At 46.3% G+C, this 16,281-nt stretch overlaps 1 protein-coding gene and 1 pseudogene across 1 annotated transcript in view; both read left to right on the top strand.

Annotated features, from left to right (window-relative positions):
• Window positions 1-16,281, top strand: part of LOC142243854 (germ cell nuclear acidic protein-like) — a 28,928-nt gene that overhangs the window by 691 nt on the left and 11,956 nt on the right. The window lies entirely within an intron of this gene.
• LOC142244199 (ubiquitin-conjugating enzyme E2 B pseudogene) lies at window positions 9,562-10,351 on the top strand (annotated as a pseudogene).

The raw sequence follows: 16,281 nt of genomic DNA on the forward strand, positions 1-16,281 counted from the left end.
GGCAGCCAGGCTGGTCACCCCGCCAGAGGGTCTTGATGCACGGCAGCCGAAGCACTATCGGTAGTCAGACAGTCCGTAGGAGAGCTGGAAAGGTGGACGTTGCTGAACACACGGAGTCCTGGACGGTAGTCCGGGTGACGAGGCTCAGGGTCCAAGGCCGGGTTGAAGGGTCAGGCGGGATCCGGAACCTGCTGAGCGATGGAACGGGTCACCCAACGGAGCCAGGGACTGGAGACTGGCGGAGCTGCAGAGGTGGTGGAACATCCGCCGAAGTCACCGTCAGGGTACTGTAATGGACGTGGTTCGGAGCGGCTGGCGTGGCAGGACAGGCTCTACGAGACAGGACAGGGTTAATACACAGCAAAGCAATATGGGGACCTGAACTCCTAGTCTACCAAACACGTAGAACAGGCCCCGCCCACCAGGAAGGAGAATCCTAATATACCCTGTACCTGTCTATGCAATTTCCTGTTTCTAGGTGCTGGCCCTTTAAGAAAGGGTCAATGACCGCGCGCGCGCCCTAATGCGCATGCACGAGGCCCGTGTACCAGAACCCAGTCCAGGGAGCGGTGCAGAGGAAGCAGGAGTGCCCGGCTGAGTGTCCCACGTCGCAGAGGAGCGCCAGGAGCGGGGAGCTGGACGCATGAAGGGCGCCGGCGAGGAAGAGGAGGCCGGGACCGGAGTGGTGAGCAGGGGACGCCGCCGGGGAGCAGGGAGCAGGCCATGGGGACCGGAGAGCGGGGCACGGGGACCGGGAAGCGTGACAGTACCCCCTCCCCCACGCCCCCCTCCCCGCAACCAGGACAGGAAAGCACGAATCAGAGGAGTGCCAACATTCTCCCGGGGCTCCCAGGACCTATCCTCGGGATCATAACCCGCCCAGTCCACCAGGAAGTATTGCCGACCTCGTACGGTCTTCATGGCCACGATATCCCTTACCGCATAGATGTCATCGTCAGCGATGGGAGGAGGAGTACCGAGACCAGCGGAGAAGGGACCAAGAACAACAGGCTTGAGCAAGGAGACATGGAAGGAGTTGGGTATCCGCATCGTGGCCGGGAGCTGCAGCTTGTAGGAGACTGCATTAATCTTGCTGATGACTTTAAACGGCCCGATGTAACGAGGACCCAACTTGTACGATGGTAACTTCAATCGGACGTATCTGGATGCAAGCCAGACCAGATCACCTGGGGAGAAACACGGGGGATCCAGGCGCCTCTTGTCCGCATATCTCTTCATCCGCAAAGAAGCACGTTCTAGGGAAGACTTGACAAAGTTCCATATAGCTGAGAAGTCCCGAACCAGAGCATCTGCTGCGGGGACATCGGAAGCCGAGGATACTGGCAACGGAACAGAAGGCTGAAGTCCGTAAACGACCTGGAAGGGAGAGCTGGAGGTGGACTCGCTGATGTGTTGGTTGTGGGAGAATTCAGCCCAATGTAGGAGCGTGGACCAATCGTCATGATGGATGTTGACGTAATGGCGCAGGAAGGAGGTCAGGATCTGATTGACCCGTTCCACTTGGCCATTCGACTGAGGATGGTAGGCCGAAGAAAAGTCCAAGGATACTCCCAGATGTTTGCAGAGAGCCCTCCAGAAGCGCGAGGTAAACTGAGTTCCTCTGTCGGACACAATGTGTGCGGGGAAGCCATGCAATCAGAATATGTGCTGTATGAAGGAGTCAGCTAGCTCCTGGGCCGAGGGCAGCCCAGCCATGGGAACGAAGTGAGCCATCTTGGAGAAGCGATCCACCACAACCCATATGACCATGTGTCCGGAGGATAAGGGTAAGTCCGTAATGAAGTCCATTGCAATATGTCGCCACGGAACGGAAGGAATGGGCAGAGGCAGAAGACGTCCATAAGGTAGGTGTTTGGGTGTCTTGTTCCGGGCACAGGATGGACAGGCTGAGACGAAGGTTGCGACGTCTTTACGGAGGGACGGCCACCAGTAGTGATGGACAATCGTACTCCAAGTCTTCTTCTGACCAGCATGGCCGGCGATCTTCGAGGCATGGCCCCAGTGCAGGACTCTCTGTCTGTCAGTATCTGAGACATAGGTTTTCCCAGGGGGTATCTGAGTTAGAGCGACAGGAGTCACCGGAATGACTTTACTAGGGTTGATGATGGGCTGGAACGTCTCCTCCTCCAACTCCACAGGCACGAAGGACCTGGACAAGGCGTCTGCCCGCACGTTCTTATCCGCAGGCCGAAAATGGAGTTGAAAATCAAATCGAGCAAAAAACAAGGACCAGCGGGCTTGTCGCGGGTTCAGTCTTTGGGCTGACCGCAGGTACTCCATATTCTTTTGGTCCGTGTATATGATTACAGGGTATACCGCTCCCTCCAAGAGGTAGCGCCATTCCTCCAAGGCCAGCTTAACAGCCAGTAGTTCCCGATCCCCGATGGTGTAGTTGCGTTCGGGTGCCGAGAAGCTCTTGGAGAAGAATCCACAAGTGACCATCTTTCCGGAGGAGGAGTTCTGCATCAACACTGCCCCGGCTCCTGAGGAGGAGGCATCTACCTCTAAGGTGAACTGGCGGTTCAATTCAGGACGATGGAGAACCGGGGAAGAAGCAAACGCCTGTTTCAAGGAGCTGAACGCGGCATCGGCCGCCGGTGGCCAGTCCTTAGGATTAGCTCCTTTCTTAGTCAAGGCAGAGAGAGGCGCAGTCAAGGCAGAGAAGTGCGGGATGAATTGCCGATAATAGTTCGCAAAGCCGAGAAAGCGTTGGATGGCCTTCAGTCCGGAAGGAGGAGGCCAGTTGATGATGGCAGACACTTTCTCTGGGTCCATCTGCACGCCAGTATCCAAGATTACATAACCTAGGAAGGGAAGAGACGATTTTTCAAAGATGCACTTCTCGTACTTGGCGTACAGACGGTTCTCTCTAAACCTCTGGAGAACTAGCTGCACGTTCTCTCTGTGGGTCTGTAAGTCCGGAGAGAAGACCAGGATGTCATCCAGATTTACTACGACACAGACATAGAGGAGATCTCTGAACACGTCGTTCACCAATTCTTGGAAGACTGCCGGAGCATTACACAGACGAAAGGGCATGACACAATACTCGTAGTGCCCATCCCGAGTGTTGAATGCGGTCTTCCATTCGTCTCCAGAGCGAATGCGAACCAGGTTATAGGCCCCACGGAGGTCCAACTTTGAGAATACACGAGCTCCTCGGAGCTGATCGAATAGTTCGGGGATAAGTGGCAGAGGGTATTTGTTTTTTACGGTGATCTGGTTTAATCCCCGGTAGTCAATACAAGGGCGCAGATCACCTTCCTTCTTCTTTTAATCCAATCAATTTTTATTGTAGGAAGTTACATTACAAAAAGGAGAAATTCAGGTATCATTGGCAATAATACACAAAGAAAACCGCTGTAACATGTGGTAGTATCACCTTTGATTATGATTCACATTTCCTGTCACACCACCACCAATCATGTCTGATGCAAGTTGCAACTTTTTTTAGGTTAATCAATACCCAATACGTATAGAGTCAACCTACCAATTTACTCTTTAATCCTCAAAACGAGGGATCCAAACAACCAGAACCAGAGAGTAAGAAAGGAAGATAAGAAAAGGGAGGGGAGAGAGAGGTGGGGGAGAGGGGGAGAACCATGGATGGTTGCAAGGAAGCAACCAGGGAGGGGGAGGGGAGAGGGAGGGAATTGGATGGCGTTTCGGGGTAGCCCGAGCAGTAACAACAACAGAGATTTAAACACCTTGAATATTGACATGTGGTATGGGTGAACTCCCTGCGTAACACTCTCTTTGACCCTATTTGACCCATTTTTAATTATCAACAGTTTGCCCTGGAGACAGATGCCTGACAGGGGAAGCATATACAGAGTTTAGCCACATGTCCCAAATCTGAAGTATTTTGTTTTTGGCGCGGATGGAGTGAGCCAGACAGAACTCGTATTGGCATTGGAGATTAATTCGGTTATATAGTTCAACTAATGTAGGCGTCTTTGGGGATTTCCAGTGCAAACTTATGCAATATCTGGCAGCTACTAGAATGTGAACTAATAAACCCCTGGATTCCCAAGAGAACTCCTCTATACCCACGTTTAGCACTGCCAGACCTGGATTCGGATTAATAGGATTGCCTGTCAGCTCACCCATCAGGCCAAACACCTCCAACCAGAACGAGAAAACCTTGGGACAAGCCCACCAGCAGTGACCAAGAGTACCCCTTTGGAGGCAGCCCTTCCAACAATGTGGCGAATAATTTGGGAGGAACTGTGCTAAGTTGGCTGGGGACCGATACCATCGTAGGTGTACTTTTTTCAGTTGCTCCAGATGATTTATACACTTGGAATATTTTTGGATATTTGCTGCTGCCGAGTGCCAGTTTGAAGGAGAGGTAGAGACATTCAACTCCACGTCCCATTTATTCATATAAGGAGATTTTTGCTCTTCGGGGGGGTTATTGAGCCATTTGTATGTCGAGGAGATACCTTTGGATTTAATTATCTTTTTAAATACCAAAGCCTTTGTTGTAGGTAACAGAGGATTCGACTTTGGAGGAAATTTAGAGGCCAGAAAATGACTAATTTGGATGTGTTGATAGAAACAGCCCTTTAAAGAGGGGTGTTCCCGTACTATTTCATTAAAGGGGTTAACACCCAAATCAGAGTATAGATCCGCCAGCACTGTAATGCCCGATCCCTCCCACCTGGCCAGATTCAAAAAGGGGATTTGAGATTCCAACGACTTGAGGGAAATCTCTGAAAGAGGAATCTGAATCTTATGAATCAAGTCATTTCGCCAGACCTCCAGGGAGGCTGACATGGTGGGAACACACGGGGAGAACCGTGAACGGCTCAAATATTCTGCTTCCATCATTCTTCTGACCGAGCCCTGGCGGGACAGGAAATTTTCAATCTGAGCCCATCTATGTGAATTACCTGGATGCCACCATTCCTTTAGTGATTCAATTAGTAAGCCTTTTTAAAATGCCGATATGTTTGGGGTGCCCAATCCCCCTAAGTCATATGGGGGGTATAACACTTTACCTGCGACCCTAGCCCTTTTATTACCCCAGACAAATTTTTAGTCAACGATTGAAGTTTCATCAGGGTTTTGTGAGAAATTTTGATGGGAAGGCATCTGAGCACATACAATATTTTGGGTAAGAAAACCATTTTAAAGGACTGTATCCTGGCCATCCAGGACAATGATATTTTTTCATACCTTCCCAATTCCTTTTCTAAATTTTGGATCAGAGGTTCCAAATTTTCTTTAATTAACATCTGCGATGGTGTCAGCTTAATACCTAAATAAGGTATCCCCTGTCGCACCATTTGAATTGAAAGGCCCCCTCCAGCGCACTCCTGGCCTCCACCGGTACATTAAACGGCAGTATCAAAGACTTTGCCGCATTAAGCTTATAATACGACACTTTAGAAAAGTTTGATAATGTGTTCACCACTGCTGGAATCGACACTGCAAGGTTAGAACAGGAAATTATCACATCGTCTGCGTATAAACCAAGTTTATGTTCAAATTCCCCAACTCTTATACCAGAAATGGCTATGTTTTTTCGTATAGCTTCCGCCAGAGGTTCTACCACTAAAGCAAAAATAGCGGGAGACAATGGACACCCCTGGCGGGTGTCATTACTTATTTGAAATTTAGATGACAGAAACCCCGATGCCAACACTGACGCATTTGGGTAAGAGTAGAGGGCTAGAATGGATGACTTGATTTTCCCCAAGAACCCGAATTTTGTTAGAACTCTCTCCAGGTATCCCCAGTGCACCCTGTCAAAGGCTTTTTCAGCATCAAGAGACAGGAATGCACTGGGTTCACCCGATATCTCCACCAGTCCAATCAAGTCAAGCATCCGTCTGGTGCCATCCTTAAATTGCCTGCCTGTCACAAACCCAACTTGGTCTGGAGCCACTAAGGTCGGGATCACTTTATGAAGTCTATCTGCCACTAGTTTGGCATAAATTTTAACATCACAATTTAGGAGTGAAATGGGCCTAAAATTACCTGGGGTGTCTGCAGGTTTCCCTGGCTTGGGTAGCGTGATAATAATCGCTTCTAAGTTGTCTGGGGAAATTGACCCTTTATTTTGCCAAAAATTGAAGGTTTTTGACATAAAGGGGGACAGAGTGGATGTAAATTGTTTGTAATATTCGTATGGCAGCCCATCGGGGCCCGGGGCAGAGTTAGACTTAGTCATTTTGATGGCACCTAGGATTTCATGTGTAGTAAAGGGAAGATTAAGTTCCTCTAATTGCTCATCAGAGACCCGGGGAAGATCCAGGGTGTCTAGGAAACCCTGTATATCCACTTGAGTCGGCTGTGACGTATTGGAATCATATTTTAGATTATACAGGGCCTCATAGTATTTCGCAAATGCTTCCGCTATTTCAATGGGATGTCTAGTGATTGTTCCGTTTGGGTCCCTCAGGAATTCTATTTTAGATTGGATCTCACGTTTTTTCGTCCTTCTTGCCAATAAGGACCCCGCTCTATCCCCCATAGCATAAAATGTCGATCTATTTTTTTTAAGATTATGTTCGTATTTTTGCAGGAGTAGGGATCTTAGTTGGAATCTATGGGTTACAATTTCTTTAGTCAAGTTAGGGGATGCTTTGGCTTTATTCAGGGATTCAAGGTGATGAATACGGGTTAATATATATTTAATATCTGTGTCTTTTTTCCTTTTTTGGATGGAGGCTATTTTTATGAGCTGCCCTCTGACTACTGCTTTATGAGCAGCCCACAGGGTCTCGTCAGAAATTTCCCCATTATTATTAAGTTTGAAATATTCTGTTAACACTGACTACTTCATCATGTACCTTCTGCCTACCAAGCAAGCTGGTATTCAGTCTCCACCTAGGGGAATTTTGAACATTAAAGCTACCCTGAACAGACAAAGAGATCGGCGCATGATCTGTCCAAGTAATTAAACCAATATCAGCTGCCACACAATTACTTATAGATTTGCTGTCGACCAAAAAAAAATCAATTCTACTGTATGAGCGATGCCTGGAAGAGAAGAATGTATAGTCTCTTTCTGATGCGTGCAAATATCTCCAGATGTCATGAAAATGGAATTCATTGATGAGATGCTTAAGTTCCTTAGCATGTGGGATGCTGGTGTTGGAGCAATCCATGGAGCGTATTACAGGTATATTAAAGTCTCCACAGATGATTTCCGCCCCTGTGGCAGTATCTTTGAATGCTTGGAAAAATTTCCTAGCAAAGGTCAATTGTGATGAATTTGGGGAGTAGACCGTTGCCAAGGTATAAGGGACGCTGTTGATATAACAAGACAAAATAATATATCTTCCATCCGCTCCATAACTGACATTTATCAATTTAAAGGCCACTGAGTTCTTTATTAAAATGGCCACTCCTCCTCTTTTTTTTGACTCATTAGCAAAAAAGGTGTGTTGGAACCTTGGATGAAGTAGCCGTTTATTATCTGTGGAAAGAAGGTGGGTCTCCTGAATGCACGCTATATCACAGTTAGATGCCTTCACCTCTCTCCACATCATTGACCTTTTTGCTGGGGAGTTGAGTCCGTTTACATTAATAGAAAATATCTTAATTCTCATATTGGAGCCGCAGGGGGGTTTGAATTCCTAGGAACGCCATCAGGGATGAGAGGGGCTAGACCAGCAAGGAATTGAGAGAAATTTCCAGAAAAAATTAAGGAACATTTGTGAGAAGAGGAACAAAAACAAAAAAATTCCAACAACACCGGTTTGCCCCGAGTAGGGTGCCCGGTGTATAACCGCTCGCCATAGGCGAGAACATCAGGGGGGCTACGTGACATCCCGTGTCACAGGAGCAGGGACAGCAGGTGCCATAAGCAGGAAGGAGTCCCAGCTAAGCTACTGACCATTCAGGGTTAATCCTGTCTGGAGGGCCTCTATGATTCTCCTGCCCACCAGGGTTTGGTGGGTGGGCTATTCCCCAGTCATCCAGCAATTTGCCCAGCTGAAAAGGAGTATGACATATGTGAGTGACTCCATCTTTGAAAATTATCATCTTCACCGGAAAACCCCACTTGTACTTGATGTCTTGATCTCTAAGGAGTTTAGAAAGGTGGGCAAATTCTCTTCTTTTATTAAGAGTTGCAGCAGAAAGATCTGGGAAGATTTTTAGTCCCATGAAAGTGTCTGGCAGGGCTGGATTTCCCCTCAGTGTGTGCAGCACAGCTTCTTTTGTTTTATAGAAATGAAGTCTAGCCAGGACGTCTTTAGGCAGAGCTGGATCTATATAATGCAGCCACTGGTATGGTATATCAATATGAAAAACCTGAAATACAGCAATAATACCTAAAATATAACTTATAATAATTCCTCTAAAAATAGGGAAGGATCACCTTGCCTATGCATAAAAATGCAGGGAATGAATCACCTGCTGGAATTCTCCCAACTTCAAGGGGAAACCAGCAGACCCTGTGAGGTAGCAAACACACCTTAAATACAATTGGTGTTATAGCAATATGAACTAATCAACCAGATGTGCACTTTATATAACACAGCTGCTTATTCACACTCTGTTGATATCACTAACAGCAGCGTCATCCATCAGATTATTAACCACCAGTAAAATAATGGCAAGAAGTCCTAATTAGACCCCAGCTACCAGTGCAATTAATGATTATTTCACAACCGGTTGATACTGAAAAACAATAACCAGGGATGCAATCTCCATAGGTTAACCTGATGCTCTCTATCAGGGAACAATCTCACCCAAATCCTGGTGTCTTGTTTCCCAGAGTGTCAGTGTGTCATCATATTCAGCGTCATCCAAAAAGACCTTCATCAAACCGGTCTAGGACCCCTTATGAATAGACCCACTTCTCCTCTCCCAGACTCTCCTCCTCCTGACGCGTTTCCTGTGTATCATTCATCAGGGGAGCTTTAAGGAGTAGACCTAAACTGGGTTAATCTAAAACGAGATAAGAGGGTTTTAGTTGCAGCCCTCCAAACATAATCCTCCCTCCATATACAAGGAGCCATAAAAGAAAAAGCAGAGTGACTCACCAGGCGGTCACGGCGTTAATCCTGTATGCCGTGCACCGCCGTTTAGAAGCAGAATCTTTTTAAATGATCACTCTGCCGCCCGGCGTCTGACATCACTTCCGTCACCGCGCCCACCACTTCCGCCCGGTGGAACGCATCTGTGGAACGCTCTTGCGTCCCACAGGAAGTGGTCATCAAAACCTTCCGGCGCGCTCCCCGTGTCAGTATGATGACACGAGGATGGGCGTGCAAGACGCCCAGCGGTCCGCCCCCTTATTTTTCCTTAGGTAGGGATAGCGCAGTGTGCATCGCACCAGTGTGCATGCGCTAGGTCCGTGATCGGACTGACCCTGACATATAAAGATATGGGTGATGGGCATTAGCCGTGCATCACCCAAAGGGGATAATCGGAAAAACCAACGATATTAATAACGGGCGTAACCGCCTAGTGTACCAGATGACATAGTCCTGTTTTCGAAATTATGCAAATCAAGAAATTGGTATGGATAACGGTGCAGAGATACAAAGGAAGCTCCCATAAAACAACAGGTAGAGGGCTACAGAGAGCGAGCAGCGGCGGCGGTGGCCGGGCCCAGGCTCCCCACACCCGCTCCTCCGACCGGTCCTCCGTCCGCCTGAGAGAAGGCCATGTCCACCCCTGCCAGGAGGAGACTCATGAGGGACTTCAAGAGGTTACAGGAAGATCCCCCTGTTGGAGTCAGTGGCGCACCGTCTGAGAACAATATTATGGTCTTGATAGAATTTTCTGAAGAATATCCAAATAAACCTCCAACTGTTAGATTTGCCTCAAAAATGTTTCATCCTAATGTTTATGCTGATGGCAGCATATGTTTAGACATCCTTCAGAACCGCTGGAGCCCAACTTACGATGTCTCTTCCATATTAACATCCATTCAGTCTCTACTTGATGAACCAAACCCCAACAGTCCCGCAAACAGTCAAGCAGCACAACTTTATCAGGAAAACAAACGAGAATATGAAAAGAGGGTATCAGCAATTGTAGAGCAAAGCTGGAACGACTCCTAAGCCCTCACTTACCATCGTTGGTTCTTCTCCTTTGTGAACGTCTTAACATTGGAAGAGACAGAATTGAGAACTTCTACCAATGCCTCAAGTTTTAGAGATTTTCAGAATATCTTTTGGTTCCCATTATATTCCTGTTTGGAAAGTGTAAAAGCTTGTGTATCTTAGTGTATTTTTTATTGCATGTTGTGCATGGTTTGAGAATAAGTTATTGCTACATTTGTAATATATCCTGTTTGTATTACCCCCTACTTTAATGTAAATGGTTGGCATGGAGTTTTCATGCAAATACACATTTTGTAAATCCGTAAAAAAAAAACAAAAAAAAAAAAAAAACAACAGGTAGTGGCGGATAATAGACCAACCAATTCTAAACATCAGTAATGGATCACTATAGTGGTTCAGAGAGAGGCATTCAGGGATTGACACTGGATACCTGAGCATGGGAATAGGGGATGAAAGGAGCCATCATAAGTGACTCATAGGAGGGGGGTTGGGGGCCTGGCATTAGATGCACAAAATGAATATAAAAGATGGAAAGACAGTACAAGAAACTAACAACTCCATCACCTGCTATGCTAGTCTAATGATTCTAGCCCTGCCTGGCTGCGGAGGTCGGCACCCTATTAGGACGGTGAATGGCGCCCCCACTCGTTCGGTGGCTGTCCCTCCTATCTATCACTATGAGACTAATCTCACAGAAAGGGTGCATAAGAAATACATTCGTTGAGACCATGGGGATGGACCGTTTTGAGTCGAAAAATCCATCTACATTCTTTCTGGAGGATTTTTTTATCCCAGTCCCCCCCTCGCCTCAATGGAGAAACAACATCAATCCCTTGAAAAGTAATTTGATTGATGTCACCCTCGTGATAAACATTCAGATGTGTTGCCAAGGGGGTATCATTTCCAACCCTTATGTCTCTCAGATGTTCTCCCACCCTTCTTCTGAATTCTCTCCTAGTCTTCCCTATGTACTCCAAACCGCAAGAGCATGTGACCTTGTAAATAACTCCCTTAGTGCGGCAGTTTACAAAGCAACGAATATCATATTCTTTCCCTGTATTGGTACTCCAGAATTTCTTGCCCGTTTTGACCACACTACATGCCACACATCCACCACAACGATAGCAACCCTTCAGACTATTTCTAAGCCAATTACATCCAGTATTCCTATTATCCACAAAATGACTATGGGTCAATCTGTCCTGTAGTGATCTGGCTCGTCTAAAAGTGATCTGTGGTCTTTCTGGCACCAGATTACCAATGTCCAGGTCCATTTTCAAGATGGACCAATGTCTCTCCAATACCTCTCTCATGGCCCTTGATCCATTATTGAATGTTGTGATAAACCGAACTAAGTCGGTAGCGTCATCCTGTTTAGGTGGTGGATATAACAAAGCTGGCCTACTGATCTTATCAACCTCTTCACGTGCCTTTTTTATGACAGCGATTGGATAACCCCTCTCGCGAAATCGATCCTCAAGGTCGTTAAACTGCAGCACACATTTCTCTTTATTAGAACAGTTTCTTTTTATCCTAGAAAATTGCCCCTTGGGGATGCCCCTCCTTTGGGACAGCGGATGACTGCTCTCCCACCGTAGCAACGAATTTGTCGCCGTCTCTTTACGGTGGGTACTGGTGGTAATACATCCGTCGTCAGTCTTTTCAATGAGGACATCCAGAAAGGGCAACTTGGACTCGCTAGCTTCAAATGTGAAAAACAAGCCCAGGTTATTACTATTCAATTCATTCACAAAACAAGACAGTTCATTTTTAGTGCCCTTCCACAAGACAAGAATGTCGTCGATGAACCTGCACCATAGCAGGATTTTGTCTGTGGGTAAGTTGGAATCGCCTCCAAAAACAATAGTCTCCTCCCACCAGCCCAGGGTTAAGTTAGCATATGATGGCGCGCAGGGACTGCCCATTGCAGTCCCCCTGAGCTGGTGGTAGAGTTGACTGCCAAAAGTAAAAAAATTCCGTGTCAGGCAAAATTCCAAAATCTCCAATAAAAAGGCATTGTGTTCCTTAAACTGTCTTCCGCGACTTTTTAGAAAGTGTGCTGCAGCTTTTAGACCCACCTCATGTTTAATTGAGGAATATAATGATTCCACGTCGATACTAACCAAGATGACATCGTCATCCAGTGTAATACCTTCAAGCTTTTTCAAGAGGTCGGTCGTATCCTTCAAATAAGAGTTGAGGGAAGAGACAAAAGGCTTAAGGAGTTCATCTACATAAATTCCCAAATTCTGAGTAAGACTACCCACCCCCGACACTATCGGTCTTCCTTTCAATGGGTTCAACTTAAAGTGCTGAATTGGGTATCTCGGAGGACATCTTAGAAGACGTCAGGCTGCTCTACAGCATTGGAGAAAGTGATCCTAATCTAAGTGGTTTGGGCCCCTTTACAGAACTAAAACAAAAAAGTGAAAAAATGCCACCACCAACAAGTGATGTGGGATCTATTGATATCTTTTGTAATTTAGTCACCCGTGATATTGAGGAGCTGAAGTTGGGACGCTCTCGGGATTTTAATCTCTCCAAAGTGGAAATGGGGGGCTTACTATCCCTGGAGCAGTCACCTGAGTTGGTTATAAAAAAATCTGATAAAGGTGGTAGTGTTGTTCTGCTGAATGTAGATAACTATAGAGACATGTGTCTGGACATCTTGAATGACACGGGGGGATACGGTAAACTTACCGATAACCCCATGAGAACTTTCTCAGATGAGATGAGGGAGATTCTTTTGAAAGCAAGAGACATGGGCTTGATAAATAAAAATGAGTTTGACTTTCTACTCCCTAAGTTTCCGGTGACTGCAACCTTTTATTGCCTCCCGAAGATACATAAGGGGTTGAACCCATTGAAAGGAAGACCGATAGTGTCGGGGGTGGGTAGTCTTACTCAGAATTTGGGAATTTATGTAGATGAACTCCTTAAGCCTTTTGTCTCTTCCCTCAACTCTTATTTGAAGGATACGACCGACCTCTTGAAAAAGCTTGAAGGTATTACACTGGATGACGATGTCATCTTGGTTAGTATCGACGTGGAATCATTATATTCCTCAATTAAACATGAGGTGGGTCTAAAAGCTGCAGCACACTTTCTAAAAAGTCGCGGAAGACAGTTTAAGGAACACAATGCCTTTTTATTGGAGATTTTGGAATTTTGCCTGACACGGAATTTGTTTACTTTTGGCAGTCAACTCTACCACCAGCTCAGGGGGACTGCAATGGGCAGTCCCTGCGCGCCATCATATGCTAACTTAACCCTGGACTGGTGGGAGGAGACTATTGTTTTTGGAGGCGATTCCAACTTACCCACAGACAAAATCCTGCTATGGTGCAGGTTCATCGACGACATTCTTGTCTTGTGGAAGGGCACTAAAAATGAACTGTCTTGTTTTGTGAATGAATTGAATAGTAATAACCTGGGCTTGTTTTTCACATTTGAAGCTAGCGAGTCCAAGTTGCCCTTTCTGGATGTCCTCATTGAAAAGACTGACGACGGATGTATTACCACCAGTACCCACCGTAAAGAGACGGCGACAAATTCGTTGCTACGGTGGGAGAGCAGTCATCCGCTGTCCCAAAGGAGGGGCATCCCCAAGGGGCAATTTTCTAGGATAAAAAGAAACTGTTCTAATAAAGAGAAATGTGTGCTGCAGTTTAACGACCTTGAGGATCGATTTCGCGAGAGGGGTTATCCAATCGCTGTCATAAAAAAGGCACGTGAAGAGGTTGATAAGATCAGTAGGCCAGCTTTGTTATATCCACCACCTAAACAGGATGACGGTACCGACTTAGTTCGGTTTATCACAACATTCAATAATGGATCAAGGGCCATAAGAGAGGTATTGGAGAGACATTGGTCCATCTTGAAAATGGACCTGGACATTGGTAATCTGGTGCCAGAAAGACCACAGATCACTTTTAGACGAGCCAGATCACTACAGGACAGATTGACCCATAGTCATTTTGTGGATAATAGGAATACTGGATGTAATTGGCTTAGAAATAGTCTGAAGGGTTGCTATCATTGTGGTGGATGTGTGGCATGTAGTGTGGTCAAAACGGGCAAGAAATTCTGGAGTACCAATACAGGGAAAGAATATGATATTCGTTGCTTTGTAAACTGCCGCACTAAGGGAGTTATTTACAAGGTCACATGCTCTTGCGGTTTGGAGTACATAGGGAAGACTAGGAGAGAATTCAGAAGAAGGGTGGGAGAACATCTGAGAGACATAAGGGTTGGAAATGATACCCCCTTGGCAAAACATCTGAATGTTTATCACGAGGGTGACATCAATCAAATTACTTTTCAAGGGATTGATGTTGTTTCTCCATTGAGGCGAGGGGGGGACTGGGATAAAAAAAATCCTCCAGAAAGAATGTAGATGGATTTTTCGACTCAAAACGGTCCATCCGCATGGTCTCAACGAATGTATTTCCTATGCACCCTTTCTGTGAGATTAGTCTCATAGTGATAGATAGGAGGGACAGCCACCGAACGAGTGGGGGCGCCATTCACCGTCCTAATAGGGTGCCGACCTCCGCAGCCAGGCAGGGCTAGAATCATTAGACTAGCATAGCAGGTGATGGAGTTGTTAGTTTCTTGTACTGTCTCTCCATCTTTTATATTCATTTTGTGCATCTAATGCCAGCCCCCCCCCCCTCCTATGAGTCACTTATGATGGCTCCTTTCATCCCCTATTCCCATGCTCAGGTATCCAGTGTCAATCCCTGAATGCCTCTCTCTGAACCACTATAGTGATCCATTACTGATGTTTAGAATTGGTTGGTCTATTATCCGCCACTACCTGTTGTTTTATGGGAGCTTCCTTTTTATCTCTGCACCGTTATCCATACCAATTTCTTGATTTGCATAATTTCGAAAACAGGACTATGTCATCTGGTACACTAGGCGGTTACGCCCGTTATTAATATCGTTGGTTTTTCCGATTATCCCCTTTGGGTGATGCACGGCTAATGCCCATCACCCATATCTTTATATGTCAGGGTCAGTCCGATCACGGACCTAGCGCATGCGCACTGGTGCGGTGCACACTGCGCTATCCCTACCTAAGGAAAAAAAAGGGGGCGGACCGCTGGGCGTCTTGCACGCCCATCCTCGTGTCATCATACTGACACGGGGAGCGCGCCGGAAGGTTTTGATGACCACTTCCTGTGGGACGCAAGAGCGTTCCACAGATGCGTTCCAGCGGGCGGAAGTGGTGGGCGCGGTGACGGAAGTGATGTCAGACGCCGGGCGGCAGAGTGATCATTTAAAAAGATTTTGCTTCTAAACGGCGGTGCACGGCATACAGGATTAACGCCGTGACCGCCTGGTGAGTCACTCTGCTTTTTCTTTTATGGCTCCTTGTATATGGAGGGAGGATTATGTTTGGAGGGCTGCAACTAAAACCCTCTTATCTCGTTTTAGATTAACCCAGTTTAGGTCTACTCCTTAAAGCTCCCCTGATGAATGATACACAGGAAACGCGTTGGGAGGAGGAGAGTCTGGGAGAGGAGAAGTGGGTCTATTCATAAGGGGTCCTAGACCGGTTTGATGAAGGTCTTTTTGGATGACGCTGAATATGATGACACACTGACACTCTGGGAAACAAGACACCAGGATTTGGGTGAGATTGTTCCCTGATAGAGAGCATCAGGTTAACCTATGGAGATTGCATCCCTGGTTATTGTTTTTCAGTATCAACCGGTTGTGAAATAATCATTAATTGCACTGGTAGCTGGGGTCTAATTAGGACTTCTTGCTATTATTTTACTGGTGGTTAATAATCTGATGGATGACGCTGCTGTTAGTGATATCAACAGAGTGTGAATAAGCAGCTGTGTTATATTAAGTGCACATCCGGTTGATTAGTTCATATTGCTATAACACCAATTGTATTTAAGGTGTGTTTGCTACCTCACAGGGTCTGCTGGTTTCCCCTTGAAGTTGAGCTGGATCTATGCCTTTGGATTTAGGGACTCTATGAATCCTGTCCACTATCAGGTCTCTGGTGTCCCATCCAGGGAGTATAAGCTGCAGAAACTTGTGGAAGTATTCCTGGAGGTCTTTATCTGCTACTGATGAGGGAATCCCTCTGATTTTTAGGTTATTTCTTCGGGATCTGTCCTCTATATCACTGATTTTAAGTTTTAGTGCCTCCACCTCCTTTTCCAAAGCTGTGTTAGCATCTATCAGATTATTATGTGATGTTGCA

This window comes from Anomaloglossus baeobatrachus, chromosome 6 (genome assembly GCF_048569485.1).
Source record: "Anomaloglossus baeobatrachus isolate aAnoBae1 chromosome 6, aAnoBae1.hap1, whole genome shotgun sequence".
Lineage (NCBI taxonomy): Eukaryota > Metazoa > Chordata > Amphibia > Anura > Aromobatidae > Anomaloglossus > Anomaloglossus baeobatrachus.